General features: G+C 44.3%; 1 long non-coding RNA gene across 5 annotated transcripts in view; it reads left to right on the forward strand.

Annotated features, from left to right (window-relative positions):
* Window positions 1–20954, forward strand: part of LOC125630294 (uncharacterized) — a 53559-nt gene that overhangs the window by 6223 nt on the left and 26382 nt on the right. For 2 of the 5 annotated variants that reach the window (XR_012666495.1, XR_012666498.1), the window contains exon 3: window positions 3558–3605. This is a non-coding gene — a long non-coding RNA (uncharacterized LOC125630294). The other 3 variants (XR_012666494.1, XR_012666496.1, XR_012666497.1) reach the window with 3 other exon arrangements.

Here is a 20954-nt window from a genome sequence, read left to right on the forward strand (position 1 = left end):
AGTGGCAGATGGCTCTGCCGCTGCTAGGGCTCTGAGCCGGGACGCAGTGGAGTGGGTGGGCCTGCGTCCCGCCTGCCACCCCAATCCGTGGGCGCAGTCTCCCCCTCTCTTAGGCAAGAAGCCTGCACTTGTTGGCCCTCCGCCAGAGCTAGGAGGCCCGACTGTTTGCTGCTCAGCCTGAGTGTAGGCCTGAGCCAGAGACTCTTTGCTGCCCTGCCCCAACCAGGGGCTTGGCTCCATAACTTTGTTTGTTGTTCAGCCCAGATCACAGGCCCGAGCTCCCATCTCCCACTGCCCCTCTGATTCCCCATGTCAGGCGACCCCCAGAGATGTAGTGGGGTGGATTGGCTGGCCACAGACGTGGAGGGGGAGGAGCCACTCCCCCTAATGGACTACAGTACCTATCATTTAAATCAGAAGGTAACTGGAGGAAAGCTAATGTGACACCAATTTTTAAAAAACTTTCCAGAGGTGATCCTGGCATTAATTACAGGCCATTAAACCTACCTTCAGCACCAGGCAACTTGGTTGAAAGCATAGTAAAGAATTATCAGACAAAGAGATGACCATAGTATACTGGGAAAGAGTCAATACGGCTTTTGTAAAGGGAAATCATGCCTCACAAATCTATTGGAATTCTTTGAGGTGGTCAACAAACATGTGGACCAGATGATCCAGTGGCTATAGGGTACTTGGACTTTTAGAAAGCCTTTGACAAGGTTCCTCACCAAATGACTCTTAGGCAAATCAACCAGTCATGGGATAAGAGGGAAGGTCCTCTCATGGATCAGTAAGTATTTAAAAGATAGGAAACAAAGAGTAGGAATAAATGTTCAGTTTTCAGAGTGGAGAGAGGTAAACAGCAGTGACCCCACAATTCTTTCCCAACCCCAGATTTGATGATCAGTTGGACCCTGAGCATGTGGGCAATACTCACCAGCCAAACACCTGGGAAAGAATTCTCTGTAGTAATTCAGAGCCATCCCCATCTAGTGTCCCATCACTGGCAGTTGGAAATATTTGCTGCTAGCAGTAGTCCAAAGGGCTACATGCCATTGTAGGCAGTGTCGTTATACCATCCCCTCCATAAACTTATCAAGCTCAGTCTTGAAGCTAGTTAGATTTTTTGCCCCCATTGCTCCCTTGGGAAGGCTATTTCCAGAACACTGCGTTTTGAAAGATCTTTGCTGGAGGTGACATGGGAAACCAACATGAGGCTCCTGTAGACAAGAGAGAGATACTAACCCCAATCCTTACAACCAAGAAGCCCAAAACACCCACATGAGATTATTTGCACAGAGCTTTTGATGCCTGGTAAATGAAAACAGTGAACAGTGTATCCTGCCTGCCCCCAGCCACTGATAATGGTGTACTCCTGAGCACATGGCATCTTTAGCTTGGTTGATATTTGGTTGCTTCTAACAGGCAGGCTTTCACAGCCTAAGGGTCACCTGGGGAAGTCATGTCGGTTGTGGGTGAGCAAAGTGTTGTACCAGACTGCCCAAAAGCAGGAACTATTCTCTCTTGCAGGCTCAGCCAGCAGCCTGAACGCAACTCCCTCTTTGCCTCTGACTTCAGTGTAGATAGGGTGACATGTCAATCAACCTCCTAAATCCAATGTATGGGGGGCATTTGCTAGTATTACAGTTAAGCCCACACCTTTCATAACAAGCTAATAATTAAAATATATCTTTATTTCTAATATTTTTATTGTTCTGGGAATTAGCTTGACCATAGGTGCTGACTTGGAACACCCACGGGGAAAAAATAGTGGATGCTGAGCACTCACCGGCAGCCCCCCTATTAGGTCCCTGCCACCCCCTGCCCAGTGCCTCCCACCTGCCGGCAGGCCCCACAAATCAGCGCCTCCCCCTCCCTCCCTGCCCCTCCCGCCCACCACAATCAGCTGTTTCACAGCCTGCAGGAGGCTGGGAGGGATGGGGGAGGAGTGAGAACATGGCACACTCGGAGGAGGGGGCAGAACTGGGCAGGAAGAGATTGGGTGTGGCTGGGGCCTTGTGGGGCCTTGTGGGAAGGGGTGGAGTGGGGGCGGGGCCTGTGGTAGAGCCGGGGGTCGAGCAGCCCCCAGCACTTTGGAAAGTCAGTACCTGTGAGCTTGACTTTACCCCTTCCGTGCTGCCTTCAAACAGCTCTTTCCCCCACCAATGGGTATGTTTGAACATTTGTTAGTTACAAATAGTAAAATGTTCGAATGACAAAATCTGAAAAGCACAGCACTAATCATCGTAGCTTCAGAACATCCACCTGTGCTACCGCCCCAAGCCAGGGCATATATACCCATAATAAAGCGAGTCAGAAAGCAAAGAATACAACAACAACATCAAAAAGTGCGGGGAGGGACTGCACGCTGAGGAGGTTACCATAAACCACTGATTCTACTATTCAAGTGGAATATGAGATGGCAAAGGAAGTGAGCCTCACACAACGTGCCAGATTGTGATACCCTCATAATGAATAGCACTTTTCACCACAGTTGTTCCCATGGATTTCAACACAACTACTAGTAGAGCAAGGTACTGATTAATGTGAGTGAAAGTATCACAATCTGGTCCTAAATATCTAGTATACAAGAAAAAATATTGTAGAAGAATGAAAATGCATCCTTGCTGTTTATTGTTTTAAAGGATAATTTTGGGGAGTTTTTAGTATTTGTTCGCAGCCAAACACATATACTATGACCTTTAATTTTACAGTATATCCAGGATGAAACTGTTAATGAAGAAAGATTTTTGGACTGCCATAACCTAAAATATAAACCATTGTAATTGTCAAGTCAGGTTTTTTTTAAATAATATATTAATTCTTGAGGAAGAGAACAATGGCTTGTACATGAAATAACCACAGCACGACTGGGCTCTTGATCGGAAACCGGACAGGATGATTTTATATTTTAGACCTCTCTGTATCTGGCAGCTTCACCGGATGTGGATTTTCTACTTCAGCTAGGTAATTAAACTATAACTAAGGACCTTCAAAACAAGCAGGCTTCTCCTAAAATTAAAAACATATTTCACAGAGATCACTGCAATAAATAAGAGGCTGTGAAATAAACTTACTATACTTTCAAGTTCCTTTCAGTGAACTGCTACACCATTCATAATTAAAGAGAAATATTCTCTTCTATGCAAAGAAGATGCTAATTGCACACAACAAGATGAGTTCTTCTGAGCATACACTAATTTCTACTGTATCAAAGAGACAATACATCTAATTAATCATAATCAGGTGAGAATGAATTGAACATTGGAATTACAAAGGGCTGGTCAACTTAAAAAAAGAATTAAGGATCCTGTTACTAACTACCCCAGATATAAGCGATTAATTCTGCTGACGGAACAGATGGAAATAATTACATGAAAAAAACTACTCGTATTATAAATACTGCACCTAGTTTCAAGGCCAAGGTTTGTTTAATCCTTTTTGTGCACACAAACTATAAACTAGTAACCTGTGATTAATCATATTACCTAACACCTTTTGACCTTAATCATTAAGTTAATGGGAAAAAATAACCTGAATCAATATTTCTATTACAGGTTGACAGATACTGTAGATAGATACTGAGCTAACCTACCAGGTCAACTGTAAGTATGATACATAATGCATTCATGCTGTCTTTTTAGGCAGAAACCTATGCTCATAATCATGTGGTGACTCCCATTGTAAAGACTCTATCCTGCAAACATTTACACACACAAGTATCTTTACTCATGTGATAAGTCCCATTGACTAATGGTGTAGTGCACTGAAGACAGAGAAAGTGTTCACATAAGCAAAATAGTGCACATGTTTGCAGGATAAGGCCCTAAATGACTGATATGTCTCAAGATATTTTCTAATTTTTGTTTTAATATTTTATCTTACCTTTCCTTCCCAGCTGAGAGAGGTAACGCATAATGCAATTATAACATATATTTGTAAAAATACTGGCTACCCCTTGAATACAAACATCCAGATCTCAGACAGTAAGAAATTAATTAAGCTTACACAAAATGGGGAGCTGGTAGTGAGCCTATATTTAGATTTCCTGATACTTTCCATTATAAAAGGTTCTTGTGCCCTTTTCTGAGACTATCTAACACCTCTATCATTTGCAGCAGGTCATTGAAATTTGGCAGAGAGAAAGTCCTGAGGCCAGAGAGGTGCCTTTTCTTTGTCACATGAAATTCCATTCAGGTTTAACAGAGTTAAAAGCTACTGATAGTCACCAGTTCCCTTTCTGTCACTTGTGTTGCCAGCAAAATTTTGGCAGTCTAACAAGAACAATGACAACTGAATGTTCACATTCTAATCTAAGGCTATGTGTACACTACAGGTTAAGCCAGCATAATTTATGTCCCTTGGGGGGGGGTGAATAAACTATCTCCCTGAGTGACATAAATTATGCCAGCATAAGCGCTCATGTGCATAGCACTATGTTGGTGGGAGAGCTTCTCCTGCTGACATAGCTTCTGCCTTTCACGGAAGTGTTTTTTTAATGCCGACAGAAGAGCTCTCATAGAATCATAGAATATCAGAGCTGGAAGGGACCTCTGGAGGTCATCTAGTCCAACCCCCTGCCCAGAGCAGGACCAATCCCCAACTAAATCACCCCAGCCAGGGCTTTGTCAAGCCTGACCTTAAAAACTTCTAAGGAAGGGGATTCCACCACCTCCCTAGGTAACGCATTCCAGTGTTTCACCACCCTCCTAGTGAAAAAGGTTTTCCTAATATCCAACCTAAGTCTCCCCCACTGCAACTTACTCCTTGTCCTGTCATCTGCTATCACTGAGAATAGTCTAGATCCATCCTCTTTGGATCCACCTTTCAGGTAGTTAAAAGCAGCTATCAAATCCCCCCTCAATCTTCTCTTCCATAGACTAAACAATCCCAGGTCCCTCAGCCTCTCCTCATAAGTCATGTGTTCCAGACCCCTAATCATTTTTGTTGCCCTTCGCTGGACTCTCTCCAATTTTTCCACATCCTTCTTGTAGTGTGGGGCCCAAAACTGGACACAGCACTCCAGATGAGGCCTCACCAATGTCGAATAGAGGGGAACGATCACGTCCCTCCATCTGCTGGCAATGCCCCTACTTATACACCCCAAAATGCCATTGGCCTTCTTGGCAACAAGGGCACACTGTTGACTCATATCCAGCTTCTCGTCCACTGTCACCCCTAGGTCCTTTACTGCAGAACTGCTGCCTAGCCATTTGGTCCCTAGTCTGTAGCAGTGCATTGGATTCTTCTGTCCTAAGTGCAGGACTCTGCACTTGTCCTTGTTGAACCGCATCAGATTTCTATTGGCCCAATCCTCCAATTTGTCTAGGTCCCTCTGTATCCTATCCCTACCCTCCAGCGTATCTACCACTCCTCCCAGTTTAGTGTCATCCGCAAACTTCCTGAGGGTGCAATCCACACCATCCTCCAGATCATTAATGAAGATATTGAACTAAACCGGCCCCAGGATCGACCCTTGGGGCACTCCACTAGATACCGCCTGCCAACTAGACATGGAGCCATTGATCACTACCTGTTGAGCCTGACAATCTAGCCAACTTTCTACCCACCTTGTAGTGCATCCATCCAGCCCATACTTCTTTAACTTGCTGACAAGAATACTGTGGGAGACCGTGTCAAGAGCTTTGCTAAAGTCAAGGAATAACACGTCCACTGCTTTCCCTTCATCCACAGAACCAGTTATCTCCTGTCAGCATAGAGTGTCTTCACTGGATGTGCTGCAGCAGCACACCTGTATCAGCACAATATGTATAGACATGGCCTAAGCTCCAGGTCCATGCTGCCACCAAAGTAGCCACACTGCACTGGGATCCCCGGAAACAGACAGCCAAAGCTACTGCCAGAAAAGAGAGAGAGAGAGGCCAGGCGGCCCATAACAGCCTTGCCACCCAGATCCAGCAAATTGCCTTGGTGACCCATCCCACCCACTCTGGGGACATCACTGGAGACAGAAGCCCCCCACCTACTGAAGGGGGGAGAAAGAGAGAGAGTCAGGCCAGGCTTCCCTTAATCATCCCTTAGGCCCAGCACATGGCCTCAGTGGCCCATCTCTCCTCTGAAATAACAATCTTCTCCAGCTGCCAGCTAATATTCTTCATTCTATAGCTTACGTAGTTAAGTCAGTGCTGAAGTTTCAGGATTCAGACCTTGATGATAAATGATTAGTGGGAGGAGGATTTGTCTTAACCACATGACCATCCTTGCTTTTCCTTAAGTCCCCTACTACATTCCCCATACACCTTCTAACCTCCAGAATAAATGAGAAAGGGATTTTACAAGTATCGTTCAAGACACAACCCTGATTCAATCCTTGAAAACTGTCCATCCTCTGCATTGAATGAGGCAGAGGTTCTGTGGAAAAAACAGAATGTGCTCATGAAATTAAAGAATTAATGCATGCACACAAGGAGGCGGAATTTAGGTTACAAGGACAACCTAAATTCAGGCATTTCCTAGCTTTCAAGTGCTTGACTTTGCAATCTATTTAACAATCTTTTAGCAATTTTTTTCTTCAGTGTAATTATATACATAACATATATATTGATTGAAGAGTTTTCCTGCCTCTTATTTAAGTGGCAATTTGCAAATAATTTCCTAATCTCCCAAATTTGTTAGATCATTTAGAACAAAATTCTCCTTTGCAGATCAAAATGTTGATCTTTCTTTCTTTTGATAGTTTGCTCTGACTACACACAAAAGAAATTCGACTGACATCAATGGGAGATCTGCACAATTAGGGAGAATAAAATATTGTAATTAAGAAATGTGGTGTGAATCTGATAGGAGAATTTTCCCTTTACAAAGCAGTCACTCTACAATATTCAGAACATTAATAGGTTCCTCTTTCTGGCAAAGTGACTCTTTACAAAATATAGTCAGAAAGATTTTTTTTCCTGGATTATGTTTTGTGAAAGTGTTAAGATCACCAAAGAGACATTTTGGGATCATTTACGATACCACTGTCCAAAATCGGTGATGCTATTTATTATCCCCACATTTACTAAAGAGGATTTCCAGTGTAGGATTAGCCACACTGCACTGGGATCCACTGGGATTACCCGTTGCTCTCTCCTTCCTGTACTACTGAATTTCTCACCCTACCTGTTGTATAAATTATTCCCATCTGAATGAGCTTCAGCCTTTCCTGAATTTATTCTTTTCACAGCATTTATAACATAGCTATTGCCTATGTTACTAGGCTTTGTTTCCCTTCATTTAGCCCTGATGTACTTAGTTGTCACAGAAAGAGATTGATAGGGACTGACCAGCAAAAGTTTTAGTTTATTATGGAGTGCACAAAATTTCCACCAGTTATGGTTGAATGAGAATGTTTAGATATGGTCTTTATGGAGGGTGGCAGGATGTACTTTTTTCTCTGATTGCTTCTTGCCCGTTTGAAATATATTCTGATGCGGTGATGCGCAGGGCTTAGTGGGAGGAGGAATGACATATCTCCCAAGGAGTTAGTGACTTTGAAGGATTAGTAGAGTCAGGCCTGGGTCTTATCTTTTGCTAGAGAGAGGTCTAAGAAGCAGAAGAGGTGGTTTCATTTCCACTGCCATCTGCAGTGCTCAACCCACTGAACTGGAGATACACGGGAAAGGAAGGGACAAGTTTTGTTGGCTGTCACTGGCAACTTGCATGCCTCTTTCCTCCTCTGTAAATGGAGTTAATATGACATGGGAGCCTGCATGATTTATCCAGCGTTACCAGCTCTCACACATCTTGTAATATATGTTGGTTTTCTTAAAGCCCCAGCTCTTGGAGGCATGTGGGTGTGATAATCTCAGCTTCCATATATAAAATAAAACTACATTTCTAGCCCTCATGATTGCAGAGAAAAGCTTGAAAGACCTGAATGCACCCTAATGGCTGAAAAACTAGTAGGCAAAATAACTCATCTTTTATTTTTAATAATGTCATGATTTTAAGACAATCTCATGATTTTGGGGAGGCCTTACTTGTGACTTTTGAATGCTTGGGGTTGGCAGTACTGCTTATTCCTTCCTTCCTCAAACTGTCCCATTATTTTACAGGTATTCCCCCTGCCCCCTCACTAAGGAGTGCTTACTTACCTCTTTCAAAGAAGTGTGTAGGAATTAACTTGTTCATATTTGTAAAGAACTTAGAAGTAGAAAACTGTTATATAAGTTCCAATTACACCATTAAAATCTTTTAAATTCTGCTCTCTGCCCAATAAAAGTTACTGTGCTAAGATACCGTGCTAAGATACCTGTGCTAAGATACCATGGTAACATTAAGTATTTGCAAATGGTAATTATAAACATGTGAAGGTTGATCATATTATTAACTGAATCGCTGCGGTATATACAAAAGTGCTGTACAGACAGACAATTGTTGGGCAAAGATCTAGGAAGATAAAACCAAGCGTAAGGGAGCTGAAGTAAACACTTCAGTTGGTAATTGTATTACAGAGAAAAATACCAGGGGGCCTTGGTTAAACTTAATTCTGTTTCAGTTCTATATATTGCACATGAGATCTTCTGTAATCATCAATGTCCTTCATTAACCAATGGGGAAATATTTTTCCCTTCTGCACTACCACAACTGTGCCCCATCCTTGCCTTCACTTAACACTTTTAGATCTATGCCAAGAGCAAGGTTAGAGTGAGAGAGGCCAATCCTTTCTAAAGAATTTTCAAAATGGATGCCACTAATGGTTGTTGAGAAATTTTATTAGTGTTGGACAAGTGCCATTTGCACTCATAGTTAATGTTTCAAAGATTAGTTACTTGCCAAGAGACCTTACAAGACTGATTGTAGGATTCCTCTTTAAATGTAAAATCAATATATGTGTCGTTAGTTACTTTACAGATGTCATTTATTTTGGAGCATTGTGTACTGTGTGCAAGATCAAATTTCTGGTACAATTACAAGAAATCAGATCTTAAAGGTTTGGGGTCTATTTATTCTGGTGAGAAAAAGGCTGTTTCTCTATCCCCCCCTAAACACAATTGAAAAAAATCTAGATAAATGATATCTAGATTAGGAAAAATTCCTCTTCTGGACTAGGAAAAGATAGGCCTTCAACAAATGCAGGAGATCTAAAATATTCTTTACTTTCCGTATAACAATCCGATTGGCTTAAACGTGAGCTATCTATAGAGATTGTAATTAAGGCTGTGAGTCTGTCACGGAGGTCACAGAAGTCACGGATTCTGTGACTTTCCGGGACCTCTGACTTCTGCAGCGGCAGGTGCGGTTGGCCCAGGGGCCACCCAAGCAGCAAAGTTGGCCCCCTGGCCAGCCACACTGGCTGCTGCTGGGCAGTCTCGGGCCCCCGTGTCCCCCCACAACAGAAGCAGGAGTTTGGGTGTGGGAGGGGGCTCAGGACTGAGGCGGGGGTTGGCATGTGGGAGGGGGTGAGGGCTCTGGGTGGTGTTTACCTCAGGGGGGCTCCCCAGAAGCAGCTGGTATGTGGCTCTGTGCTTTGCCTTTGCCTGCAGGTGCTGCCCCTGCATGGGAACCATGGCCAATGGGAGCTGCGGGGCAGGTGCTGAGGGTGGGGGCAACACGAGGAGCCCCCGGCCATGCCTCTGCCTAGGGGCCTCAGGGACAAGCCAGCCATTTCCAGGAGCCATGAGGAGCTGGGTAGGGAGCCTGCTAGTCCCGGCAACTCCCCCTCCCAGCACCAGTGGGGGTTCCGGGCCACCCCCACCCCCCCGAGCACCCACAGCACCCCCGGGGCCACACACACCCCCAAGCAGCCACAGTGTCCCTGGGCCATTCCCCCTTGCCCCCCCCAGAGCACCCAAGTTTTAATCAGGGGTATACAGTACAAGTCATGGACAGGTCACGGGCTGTGAATTTTTGTTTACTACCCGTGACCTGTCCATGACTTTTACTAAAAATACCCGTGACTAAACATAGCCTTAATTATAATACACTGTTGCTGTATATCTCAGAGAAGGAATGTGGAGAATGTTCAGTGCTGAAAGGCAAGCAAGGCATGGCATCAGAACTGACAGAGCTGGGATCTGAAGTAGGAGTGATTGTGATGTATGTGCTCCCAAGCATGTTGTGGTGAAGTGACCAGCAAAAGTAGGCAACAAAGAGAAGGCTGACCTTGTTTTGTTTTACGGAATTACCATGATTACATACAGTCTTCATACAAATGTTATCACAAATAGCTTTATAGATTTAATAATATAGGATTGGGTATTCTTCTACACTTTGGATTGCCTAGACTCTATTCCCCTTTTATAGCTAAAACATGGTATATAATGTATGAATGGGAATCAATGGCTGCAATTACTGTACATACAAATAGGTTTCACTTAACCTGGGCATTGATTATTTCGGTAATCCAAATATAAGTAAAAAGAAAAGGAGTACTTGTGGCACCTTAGAGACTAACCAATTTATTTGAGCATAAGCTTTCGTGAGCTACAGCTCACTTCATCGGATGCATACAATGAAGTGAGCTGTAGCTCACAAAAGCTTATGCTCAAATAAATTGGTTAGTCTCTAAGGTGCCACAAGTACTCATTTTCTTTTTGCGAATACAGACTAACACGGCTGTTACTCTGAAACCAAATATAAGTTTGATTCTCATAAAGCATTTGCCTTAGTGAGTGGATATTTGAAATGTTTCCATTATCACCCTGTTCCCTTTCTTGTCTCCTTCCTCAGAAATTCTCCACTCAAATGGTTGCCATTGTTTCCCTGACTTGAAATTCTCCAATAGCACCCTGGCCCCCACTTTGGACATCAGGTCACATATTGATGTTACTTGGACACAGAGATGAACAGATTAATAGTCAGCTCACAGGAATTGTGGCACTGCGGACAGCCTAATACATGCTGCTTTTCACACAGACTCCCAGGAAGAACACAGTGGGCAAAGCTAATCCTAGTTTTAGAGTACAGAGGCTCAAAAGAAACAATTAGTTGTAATATCTCAGATAGCAGAGAAATACATAGTGGGATTTGCCCGAGTAACCTATTTTAAGCAGCTGCTGGATTTATTAGGATTTATCTCCTAACCTGAAATCAGAACATCACAAACAATGAGTTGACAATAGAACAACACATTATAGTGGGGAGGTGTTAGAACTTTGAGACTTCTCCCTTTCAGAAACATTCTAGTAATTGGTGTTCACATACACCCAGTTAAAAGAGAAGGTGTTCTCTGAAATAACTAATAGAGCCAATAGAATCTCACAGTAGCTGGCTCTTCAGTCTGGCAGGAAATGATACAATGAGATCCAATGGTTAGAAGATGAAGCTAGAAAAATTCAGACTAGAAAAAGGACATAAATTCTTAACAGTGAAATAATTTACTTAAGGACATAGTGGATTTCTATCACTTGAAGTCTTTAAATCAAGAATAGATGTATGTCTCTCTCAAAGATCTGCTATTACTCAGACACTGTGGACTTGATGCAGAAATTACTGGGTGAGGTTCTTTGATATGTGTTGTTCAGGAGGTCAGACTAGATGATCATAATGGCCCCTTCTGGCCTGAAAACCTCTAAATCTAAAATCCTCTCACTTTACACTTACTGGGGTCTACTCTAGAACTCTAGGAAATCTTCACAAAGGAATCTGAAAACATTCAAAACTACACAAGCTTTGTTCTCTGGTTTTGTGTCCCATTGCAAACTTGAAACTCGGATCAGATTAACTGAAAGTTTTACTAAGGCCCTCCGAACCTTTTAAGTGAGCACACGGCCAGTTTCAAGGAAACCCGTGTCATTTTATCTGTTGCGAATCATCATGCAAAATCTGTAGGTTTGCATCATTTTAATGTGGAGTTCTGGGATTTCAACTGAGTTTCAGTGTGAGGTGGAGTTCTTTTTGAAACTGAGTCTATGTCATTTATGCAGCTTGTAGAGTATACCCTGCCCCTAGCACAGGTATAAATAGCAGTGTTGATGGTGAGGCACTGCCTAGATGAGTAGAATAAAGACACACCAGAATCTTAGGGTATTACCGTACATGGTTCTCTATACACCCAAGCAGTGCCTCCCACATCTACACAACTGTTTTTAGCCCTGTAGGGTACCTCTGCCTCCCCACTACCAGAACCTCCCTCCTCCTAGGCTCCCCAACCCCTGCCAGCAGGGAAGTCTCCAGCAGCAGAGAAAGCCTCTGGCAAGATGGATGCAGTGGGGAAAGGTTCCAGCAGCTCCCTGTTGCCAGAGCCTTTCCCCACTCAGGGGAGAGAGGCTCTGGCAGGGGGAAGCTGTTAGAGCTTTCCTCAATGCCTCCCCCCGACCAGATACTTTCACTACCACATGTAGTTACACACCGCAGCATGGACACAGCCTGCATTTCACTGAGACATGTAGCTATGCACACCCTATACGCCACTGCCAGTGTAGACAAGGCCCGAGACACAGTATAACTTGGAGCAGGGTGGGAGAAGGAGGGCAAATCCCCCGAAAGCAGCAACTGTAAGAAAGACTCCCTGGGACATGAAACTGCTGCGTTTTGCACCACTCATCTTTTCTCCCTCTAATCTGCTCACTTATGTCCTGATTCAACAAGTACCTAAACAAGTGTCTAACTTTGAGCATGAGTTGTCCAACTGAAGTCAGCATTCAAGTTAGGCTTATGCTTAAGTACCTTGCTGAATCAGGGAGTAAGGAAAGGGCAGCTGGTATCTTCAGAGAACAATTGTCTGAGCCCCCCCACTAAATTCTTGGAACTTGGAGCATGGTGGTTGGCACATTCCCACATTCTATTTCTTTAGAGGAGTCAGCGAGGTTAGCATCTCTAAACATTTAGGAGAGATTTTTGCAAGATAGCTTGACCTCCAAGTGTGAAGCACTGGGAGGCAACAAGGTTTCACTGCATCCCTATGCTGCCCCTGAATTAGGCAGGGAGAAGACTGCCCACTCTCAGAAAATCTTTCCTGAATCTTGGCAGTTTTCATGGGGTCTGTCTGAAACAAGAGGATACTCTAGGGTAGTTTCAACCAAGTTTCACTCAGAGCATATTGTTTTATTTGGATCCAGATCACAACGTGAAATTCAGCTGCAAACCAAACTGCCAAGTTTTAAGCCGCTGTTCATGAGCACTCAGGAGAATTCCTGAGGAAAGTAGTGAAAGATGCAGAAGCGAAGCATGGGGTTAAGATTGTAAGAAGAGATATTTCTGTTCCATTGCTGGAATAGAAATATACAGGATTTAGTGATGCAAAATTCTTTCAGTGTCCAAATTCCTAATTTTCATCCTGTTTATAAGTGGCACTTAAATATTTTATGAGCCGGACCCCTTGATCCTTAGAAGCTTGCTTTAAAGTTTCGTATCTATACCTAATCCATTTGCACATAGCAGCTTTGAGATTGATTCCTCTAGTTTGTGCTAGGAATTTGAAACTCACAGAAAGATTTGTATAGGCCAGGATCAGACAAAAGATGACAATGCCGTGTTATTGTAGACTGATAATGCTCAAGAGCATCTATTATGTGCCTGTCACTCACAATAAGCTGAAGCATCAGATTCTTGCATATATGGATTATCTTTTAGTCAGCATAGATAAAAGAGTGTTGGTGTTATTACTTTCATTAAACCCTTTCCCACTAGGGATCTTCTACAATTTTCTGTGGCTAAGCAGTACACATACAAAAAAGGGAAGAATGCTGACAAGGAAGAAAAAAAGTAGAGTAGTTACCTTTTTTAGACAGAAAACAAAGCATTCTTGCTGCTAAAAAAGACAGAATTCCAAGGACATTATGCCAGATATAATGTAAAGTTCCATTTATTCTTTACTGATGCAAAAACAATACTTGCTAAGCTTGGAAAAGTCAGACATTTGATGAAAACCTAGTTCCAACTTTAGCAGTTATGCCCGAATTTTGTTCAATGAGAGCTCCTGGGTGCTCAGCACTTGAAAAATTAGATCACTTATTTTGGTGACTAAATATGAATCTAGGAGTGTAAAATTAGGCACTGAGGGAAAAGTATGCTTGTCAAAGTAGACGGGTGCCATCAGAGAGCTAGTTACAGCTCTTTGATTGTCTGCTTGGTCTCCAGATCCAGTACACAGTAAAACAGTCTAAAGCTGCTGCTGCTAACTGGAATGCAGTACTTCTGGCCACTCCTCCCATCCCTGACAAACCATTGTACGGGATCTAGGAGAAGGTAGTGTAGGAATGATTACCTCAGCTCTACACATGCTGGGGATTCCTCCATGCTGAGGATATCTCCATCTAGCAGGATGGAGTCTTTCTGTACTCCTCATGAGCCACCAGAGCCGTGCATCACTAGCAGTGTGGGACAGCAAATCTGTCCCCTACTGAAAATCTTGGCCATAATGTATGGACAATGGTCAAAGTCACCATGAGTGTAAGAAAATGCAAGATACTAAAGTAAATGCACATTTGAAGGAACTGTCATAATTTTCAGATGTTAGAAATAATTTGGATAAGTCTATGCAAGTTCCTACCAGTTGACAATACCTTGCACCTGCCCACACTGCATTTCCTCTAACATCCTGCCCAAGTACTTAGTTTTGTTTAGACCCTTCTGGAGATCCTCATGACTCAACCTAGTTTTGACTAACCTAAATTCATTGACAAAAAACTTTGTTAACGCAGAGTTCCCAGTGATATCTTGTACCCTTCCAGAACACTGAGGTCAGCAAAACTCAAACTTTGGAAAAGCAGGAAACAAAGAGTTGAGGTATAGACCCATGCTACTGTAACAAATAATATGCAATTTTGTAATAAAATATGCCTCCTGGAAGTCCTGCTCATAGTGGATTTGTTTGTTCTATTTGTTTCCGCTTCCTCTCACCCCAATATTGAAAATGTGAATTATAGAAAGCCTAAGGCCTTGTCTATACTAGCAAGTTTCTTCTCAGTAAAGCAACTTTCTGCATTGTAACTCCCGAGGTGTACACACTGCCAAGCCACTCAGTGCGCAGAAACTGCACAGTTACAGCGCTGTAAAAAAAACACCCAGACGAGAGGCGTACAGATTTCTGCACCGGGACTACAGCATCACAATGCCAGTGTAGACACCCTGGTTGATTACAGCGCTAAAACTGGACTCTGAGAGGTGTCCCACAATGACTATTCTTGACTCTCTGGTCATCGGTTTTAATTCTACTGTCCTGCCCTCAGGTGACCAACCATCATCTCCACCCCGTACATTTCTTTGGAGTTTTGAAAGTCCCCTTCCTGTTTGCTCGGTTACACTTGCAGTGGTCTCAGCACATCTTTCCAGGTGGCCATGCCTGCTCCACGCACCAGACGATCCCCTGTTTGGAGCAATACCGAGCTGCTGGACCTCATCAGCATTTGGGGAGAGGAGACTGTCCAGTCCAGCTGTGCTCCAGCCGTAGGAATTATGATACCTATGGACAGATTTCACAATGCATGACAGAAAGGGGCCATGACCGGGACACACTGCAGTGCAGGGTCAAAGTGAAGGAGCTGCGGAACGCCTACCACAAGGCACAAGATGCAAACCGCTGCTATGGTACTGTGCCAATGAGCTGCCAGTTCTACAAAGAGCTCCACTGCGAAGGCCCCTGTGGATACTTCGGTGGCTCACATGCCAGTCGAGAGTGGACTGAGCCAGGAGGAGGAAATCTTGGACGAGGATGTGGAGGGGGAGAGGGACCCAGAGTCAGAGGACAACTCGGAGGTAAGAGATACATGCAGCCAGGAGCTCTTTTCTACCCCAGAGGAGGCTAGCCAGTCATAGCTGTCAGATCTTGGTAAAGCGCAAACAGGAGACGTGGCCCCTGGTAAGTGGATTTGATTTTGGGAATCGTTAAAGCAAGTTGTTGGGGGCAGGAGGGTTGCAGAAAGCAAGCTTGTGTCTGTATGATGCATGTATCACCACATGCTTAGTCTGAGTAGAGGAACAGGCTGTTGATTGACTCCCTCATTTCACAGGAATCTGCCTCAGAGATCTCCAGGAAACTCACATGGAGATACTGGGCAATCCGTTGCTGCAGGTTCTTTGGCAGAGCTGCTTTGTTTCTTGCTCCATTAAGGGTAACTTTCCTACACCATCCCATAGTCACGGGGCATGGGGGAGACCATTGCTGCACACAGGCAAGCCACATAAGGGCGAGGGCGGAAGCCGCAGTCTTGGAGTAGACCCTCCCTTGATTCCCTGCTCACCCTCAGCAGCGAGATATCTTCCATAATGAACACAGCCTGTGGAAAATGTGGGGACAGGAATGATTATCAGCCCCCCGACTCCAGTGCTAGCTCTTCCCAAGAGCCATGTTTCCAGTGTACAGTAGGGTCTGGGAACACTGATTTCCCCTGCGGCTACTCACCATTTTGGGGATCATGTGGCTCATGTGTGCTTGCCTGGGGTCAGCCAGTTAGTGACTGGTATGTGAATAGTGGCTGTGTTTTAAATCACTTAATCAGTGTTCTGTGTGTTGAAAACAATACTAATTCCATAAAATGTTGCATTTTGGCTTCACGGAGATGACCTTGGGAACCCAGACTCCCGCTTTGTTTATAGCCGGCTGAACGGCTGCAAAGAATTAGAAAGCGGCCACAAAGAACTAAAGAGGACTTTCTGCGTGAGGGTATGATGATCTCTGCAGCCAAAAAACAGCAATTGAAGGAGTGGTGGGACAGCGAGAAGAGGGACCGAAAGGAGAACGCAGCGTGCCAGAATGAAGCCAGAGAATGGCTCTTAAATGTTATGGAGCGCCAAGCAGACATGCTCCAGGCAATACAGAGCAGCAAACAGAGCAGCCCACCCCCCCCCCTGCAGCCGCTGTTGCAAAACTCTTTCCCATGTGCCCCCCAGACACCACCAACACTCTTATCAACCTCCTGGCTCCAGTCTGTACCGGCTACATTCCACTCCTGCCCCGTCACAGTCCAGCACAGCGGACTCCCAGTACTCACTGCACTCAACACCTGTCTGTCTGCAGTTTAGCCCTTCTGAATTACAGTACCCACTGCACTGTATTCCAAAGGAGAAGGTTGGATATGATCCCTGGACATACACAAATCTTTAGCCATCTCGTGACCCTTCCTCTTCCTGGAACCTCCATTCCCCCATCCCTCTCACTGCTGATGGGTTTTTTTGTCTGATTCTCTCCTCTGGTTGTTGTCTTCTAATAAAATAATTGTGTTGGTTTGAAAGCAATCTTTATTCTATTAATTGAAAGCAAAAAGAGCCTTGCAAAGCAACATACAATTATGTTAAACCCACATATTGCATCGCCTGCACCAATCATCTCCTGGCATTACAAGCACTGCACTCCCGAGCACAGCAACAAATATTAGTGGCTTTCAGCTTCAAATTGCTGCCACAAGGCATCCCTGATCCTTATGGCCCCACGCTGTGCCCCTCTAATAGCCCTGGTCTCTGGCTGTTCAAACTCAGCCTCCAGCCACTGAGCCGCAGTGTTCCAGCCCTGAGTGAAGCTTTCAACCTTCCCTTCACAAATACGAAGCGTACAGCATGCAGCTATAAGCATAGGAATATTGTCATCAGCCAGGTCCAGTTTCCCATATAGGCAGCACCAGTGGGCCTTTAAACAGCCAAAAGCACACTCAACAGTTATTCTACACTTGCTCAGCCTGTTGTTGAACCGCTCCTTGCTGCTGTCAAGGTGCACCTTGTATGGCTTCATAAGCCACAGCATTAAGAGGTAGGCAGGGTCTCCCAGGATCACAATGGGCATTTCGACTTCCCATATGGTGATCTTCTGGTCCAGGATGAAAGTCCCTGCTTGCAGCTTCCTGAACAGGCCAGTGTTCTGAAAGATGTGTGCGTCATGCACCTTTCTGGACCAGCCTGCATTAATTTCTGTGAAATGCCCACAAGCATCTGGAGAACCACAGAGAAATACCCCTTCCGATTAATGTACTCAGTGGCTAGGTGGTCTGGTACCAGAATTGGAATATACTTGCCATATATTGCTCCTCTGCAGTTAGGGAAGCCCATTTGTGCAAAGCCATCCACAATGTCACACATGTTGCCCAAAGTCACGGTCTTTCGGAGCAGGATGCGATTAATGGCCCTGCACACTTTCGTCAACACGAGTTAAACAGTCGACTTTCCCACTCCAAACTGGTTAGCGACTGATCAGGAGCAGTCTGGAGTAGCCAGCTTCCACAGTGCAATCACCATGTGCTTCTCTAATGGCAGGGCAGCTCTCATTCTCATATCTTTGTGCGTCAGGGCTGGGACGAGCTCATGACACAGTCCCATGAATGTGGCTTTCCTCATCCAAAAGTTCTGCAGCCACTGCTCGTAAGCCCAGACGTGGATGGCGATGTGATCCCACCTTTCACAAGCCCCAAAACAGCGTTCCACTTTGGTCAGCACCTCCGTGAATGTCATAAGCAATCTCATGTCGTAGCTGCTATGCCTGGTGAGATCAATGTCACACTCCTCTTGCCTTTGTAGTTTAAGGCATAACTCCACTGCCACTCGTACGTGTTAGTCAGAGCAAGCAGCATGCTGGTCAACAGTGCAGGATCCATTCCTGCAGACCAAAGAGCCAGAGCACACAGTACACAAACTATTGAAAGATGGCGCCAAATGCGGATGGAAATACAGGGATTGCATGGATGCGAAGCAATGCATCACGGGGTATTGGGACAGGACCCAGGATGCCCCCTGTGACCTCCTCCACCTTCCCACAACTCTTAGTGGTGGAAGAGGAAGAGATGATCTGTGGGATTGCTGCCCAGAGTGCACAGCGCCAAATACCACTGCAAGTGTCGCAAGTGTGAACACGCTATTGCGCAGGCAGCTGACAGTGTGAACACACAACAGCAGTTTCCCATCAGCACTCTCTGAGTGGTGCTGTAACTGCCAGCACTGTAACTCTGCCTGTGTAGTCATACCCTTAGAGACTGACCCAAAGTCCATTAAGTCAAAAGGAGTCTTTCCTTTGATTTAATGGGCTTTGGATCAGGCCCATAGGGCCTAGATAACATGATGCTTGAAGTCCTAGAAATAACTAAAATAAACATATAGATTTTTCTATCAAAGCTTTTAAGAGCAAAGTAACTTGCCAGATGTATTTGGGAATCATGGGTAGTTTAACAAATGATTTATGGGAGACTGTCCATAAGATGTCAAAAATCAATGAAGTTTAAGAGAAGTACTTTTCATGGTAGAAGAATGCAGGGTCTAAGCAAAGTAGTTACTCATTTCTGTGTCTGTTTTTCTTATCTGTGCAAAGCAGTGCTGGAGTTGATAATGCAGCAGTTTATAATACTCTATTTGCCATTGCATAATGCTCACAGGCACTGGTACTGTGGGCTGGAATTGACACTAATGGCTTTCATATACTAGAACTTTATGAAAATCTTGCAATCTTTGTGATTTGTCTATTGTATCATGTTACTATAGCACTACTAAACCAGTACCCCAATACAATATTAATCGGACACAGATGTATTAAGCTATTACATCTCCATTCCCATTGAAGTATATTAGCAGAAGAGATGTGGGTACAGTTGTATCCAGGTCTTCAAAGTGTTCCTGAATGATCCAGATATGTTCAGTTCCCAGAAACATTCAGTGTGTAAGCTATCAACCAAAAATGTCTAGACTCTCTGAACTGATAGGAAGGAGACAATCTGAAAAAAACATGTTCTCCTTTTTGAAAGTTCAGTGGCGTGTATATGTAAAAAAAAGGATCATGTTAATAGAAAGATCTTTGTTACATGAAACGCAACAAATACAAACACTGTAGCATACATTTTCATTCTGCAGCTCTCAATACACTCAGATAGAAACCCTGAAAGCAGCACCCTTCTGTAGGAGGTTCCCTTTTGCTGCTTCCTATCCTCATTTCCAGTATTCAATATTTTTTGAGAGGCAAGGATGATGTTGTGGGAGGGGAGTTAATTTCCTCCTTTCTTCCCTGTTCCAGGAAGTTCTCTGCCCTCCCCTCAAGGCTCTTTCTGTTCTTCCCCTTTTCATTCCCCCTGCCCGCCCTGCCCTTTAAAGGAAAAGTTTTAGTCTCTGACCCCAGCACTAGCATTTGCTGAGGGGCTGCCACAGCAAAGGGGCACCCTGTGCAGAAACACTGTTCACCCCCCCCCAAAACAGGCTTTGCCTATTTGAATTGCCTTGAAGGTGTGGGGTCTACTGGCTAGAGGACTGTAAAATGGGCATAATTCTTCCTCCTTCACAGGGGCATTGTGAGGCTTAATTAACATTTACAAAGGATTAAGATTCTTCCCTACATAAAAGATACTGTAAGTGGAAAGTAAAAAGAACAGGAGTACTTGTGGCACCTTAGAGACTAACAAATTTATTTGCGCATAAGCTTTCATGAGCTACAGCCCACTTCATTGGATGCACAGAATGGAACATATAGTAAGAAGATATATATATACATACAGATAAGTTGGAAGTTGCCATACAAACTGTGAGAGGCTAGTTAGTTAAGATGAGCTATTATCAGCAGGAGAAAAAAACTTTTGTAGTGATAATCAAGATGGCCCATCCAGACAGTTGACAAGAAAGTGTGAGGATACTTAACTTAGGGAAATAGATTCAATATGTTGTGGAAAACGCAGGACAAACAGCTATAAAAGGGGGGTAGTAATTAGTCCCAGGGGATTAAAAGGCTCCTCCCTATCCACTAAGGAGAGAGAACCACAGGGCAATAAGGTTCAGCTGGAAAAGGGGTTGCTAGGGAACCAATTAGGTTCAGGTGACTCCAACTATTTGGGACCTTTTTAAACCCTCCCCTGGGTGGTAGGAGGGGGAGAGTGAGGGAGTGAGCGGAGCAGGGAAGTTGCCAGTAGGCTGTTTACAGCAAGACACCAGACCTTCCCAGTAGGGAGGCTGCACTTGCTCCCCAGAAGGGAAGAAAAACAAGCACAAGGGACTGACTGAGGAGAGGAGTAGCAGGACCCTGTGCCACCTATAAGGATTCGCCTTGCCCCAAACCTGAGTCTGCAAGACTAAAAAGGACTGAGTTTACTGAGGTGAACAAGGTATTTTGC

Source organism: Caretta caretta, chromosome 1, assembly GCF_965140235.1.
Source record: "Caretta caretta isolate rCarCar2 chromosome 1, rCarCar1.hap1, whole genome shotgun sequence".
NCBI classification, from domain to species: domain Eukaryota; kingdom Metazoa; phylum Chordata; order Testudines; family Cheloniidae; genus Caretta; species Caretta caretta.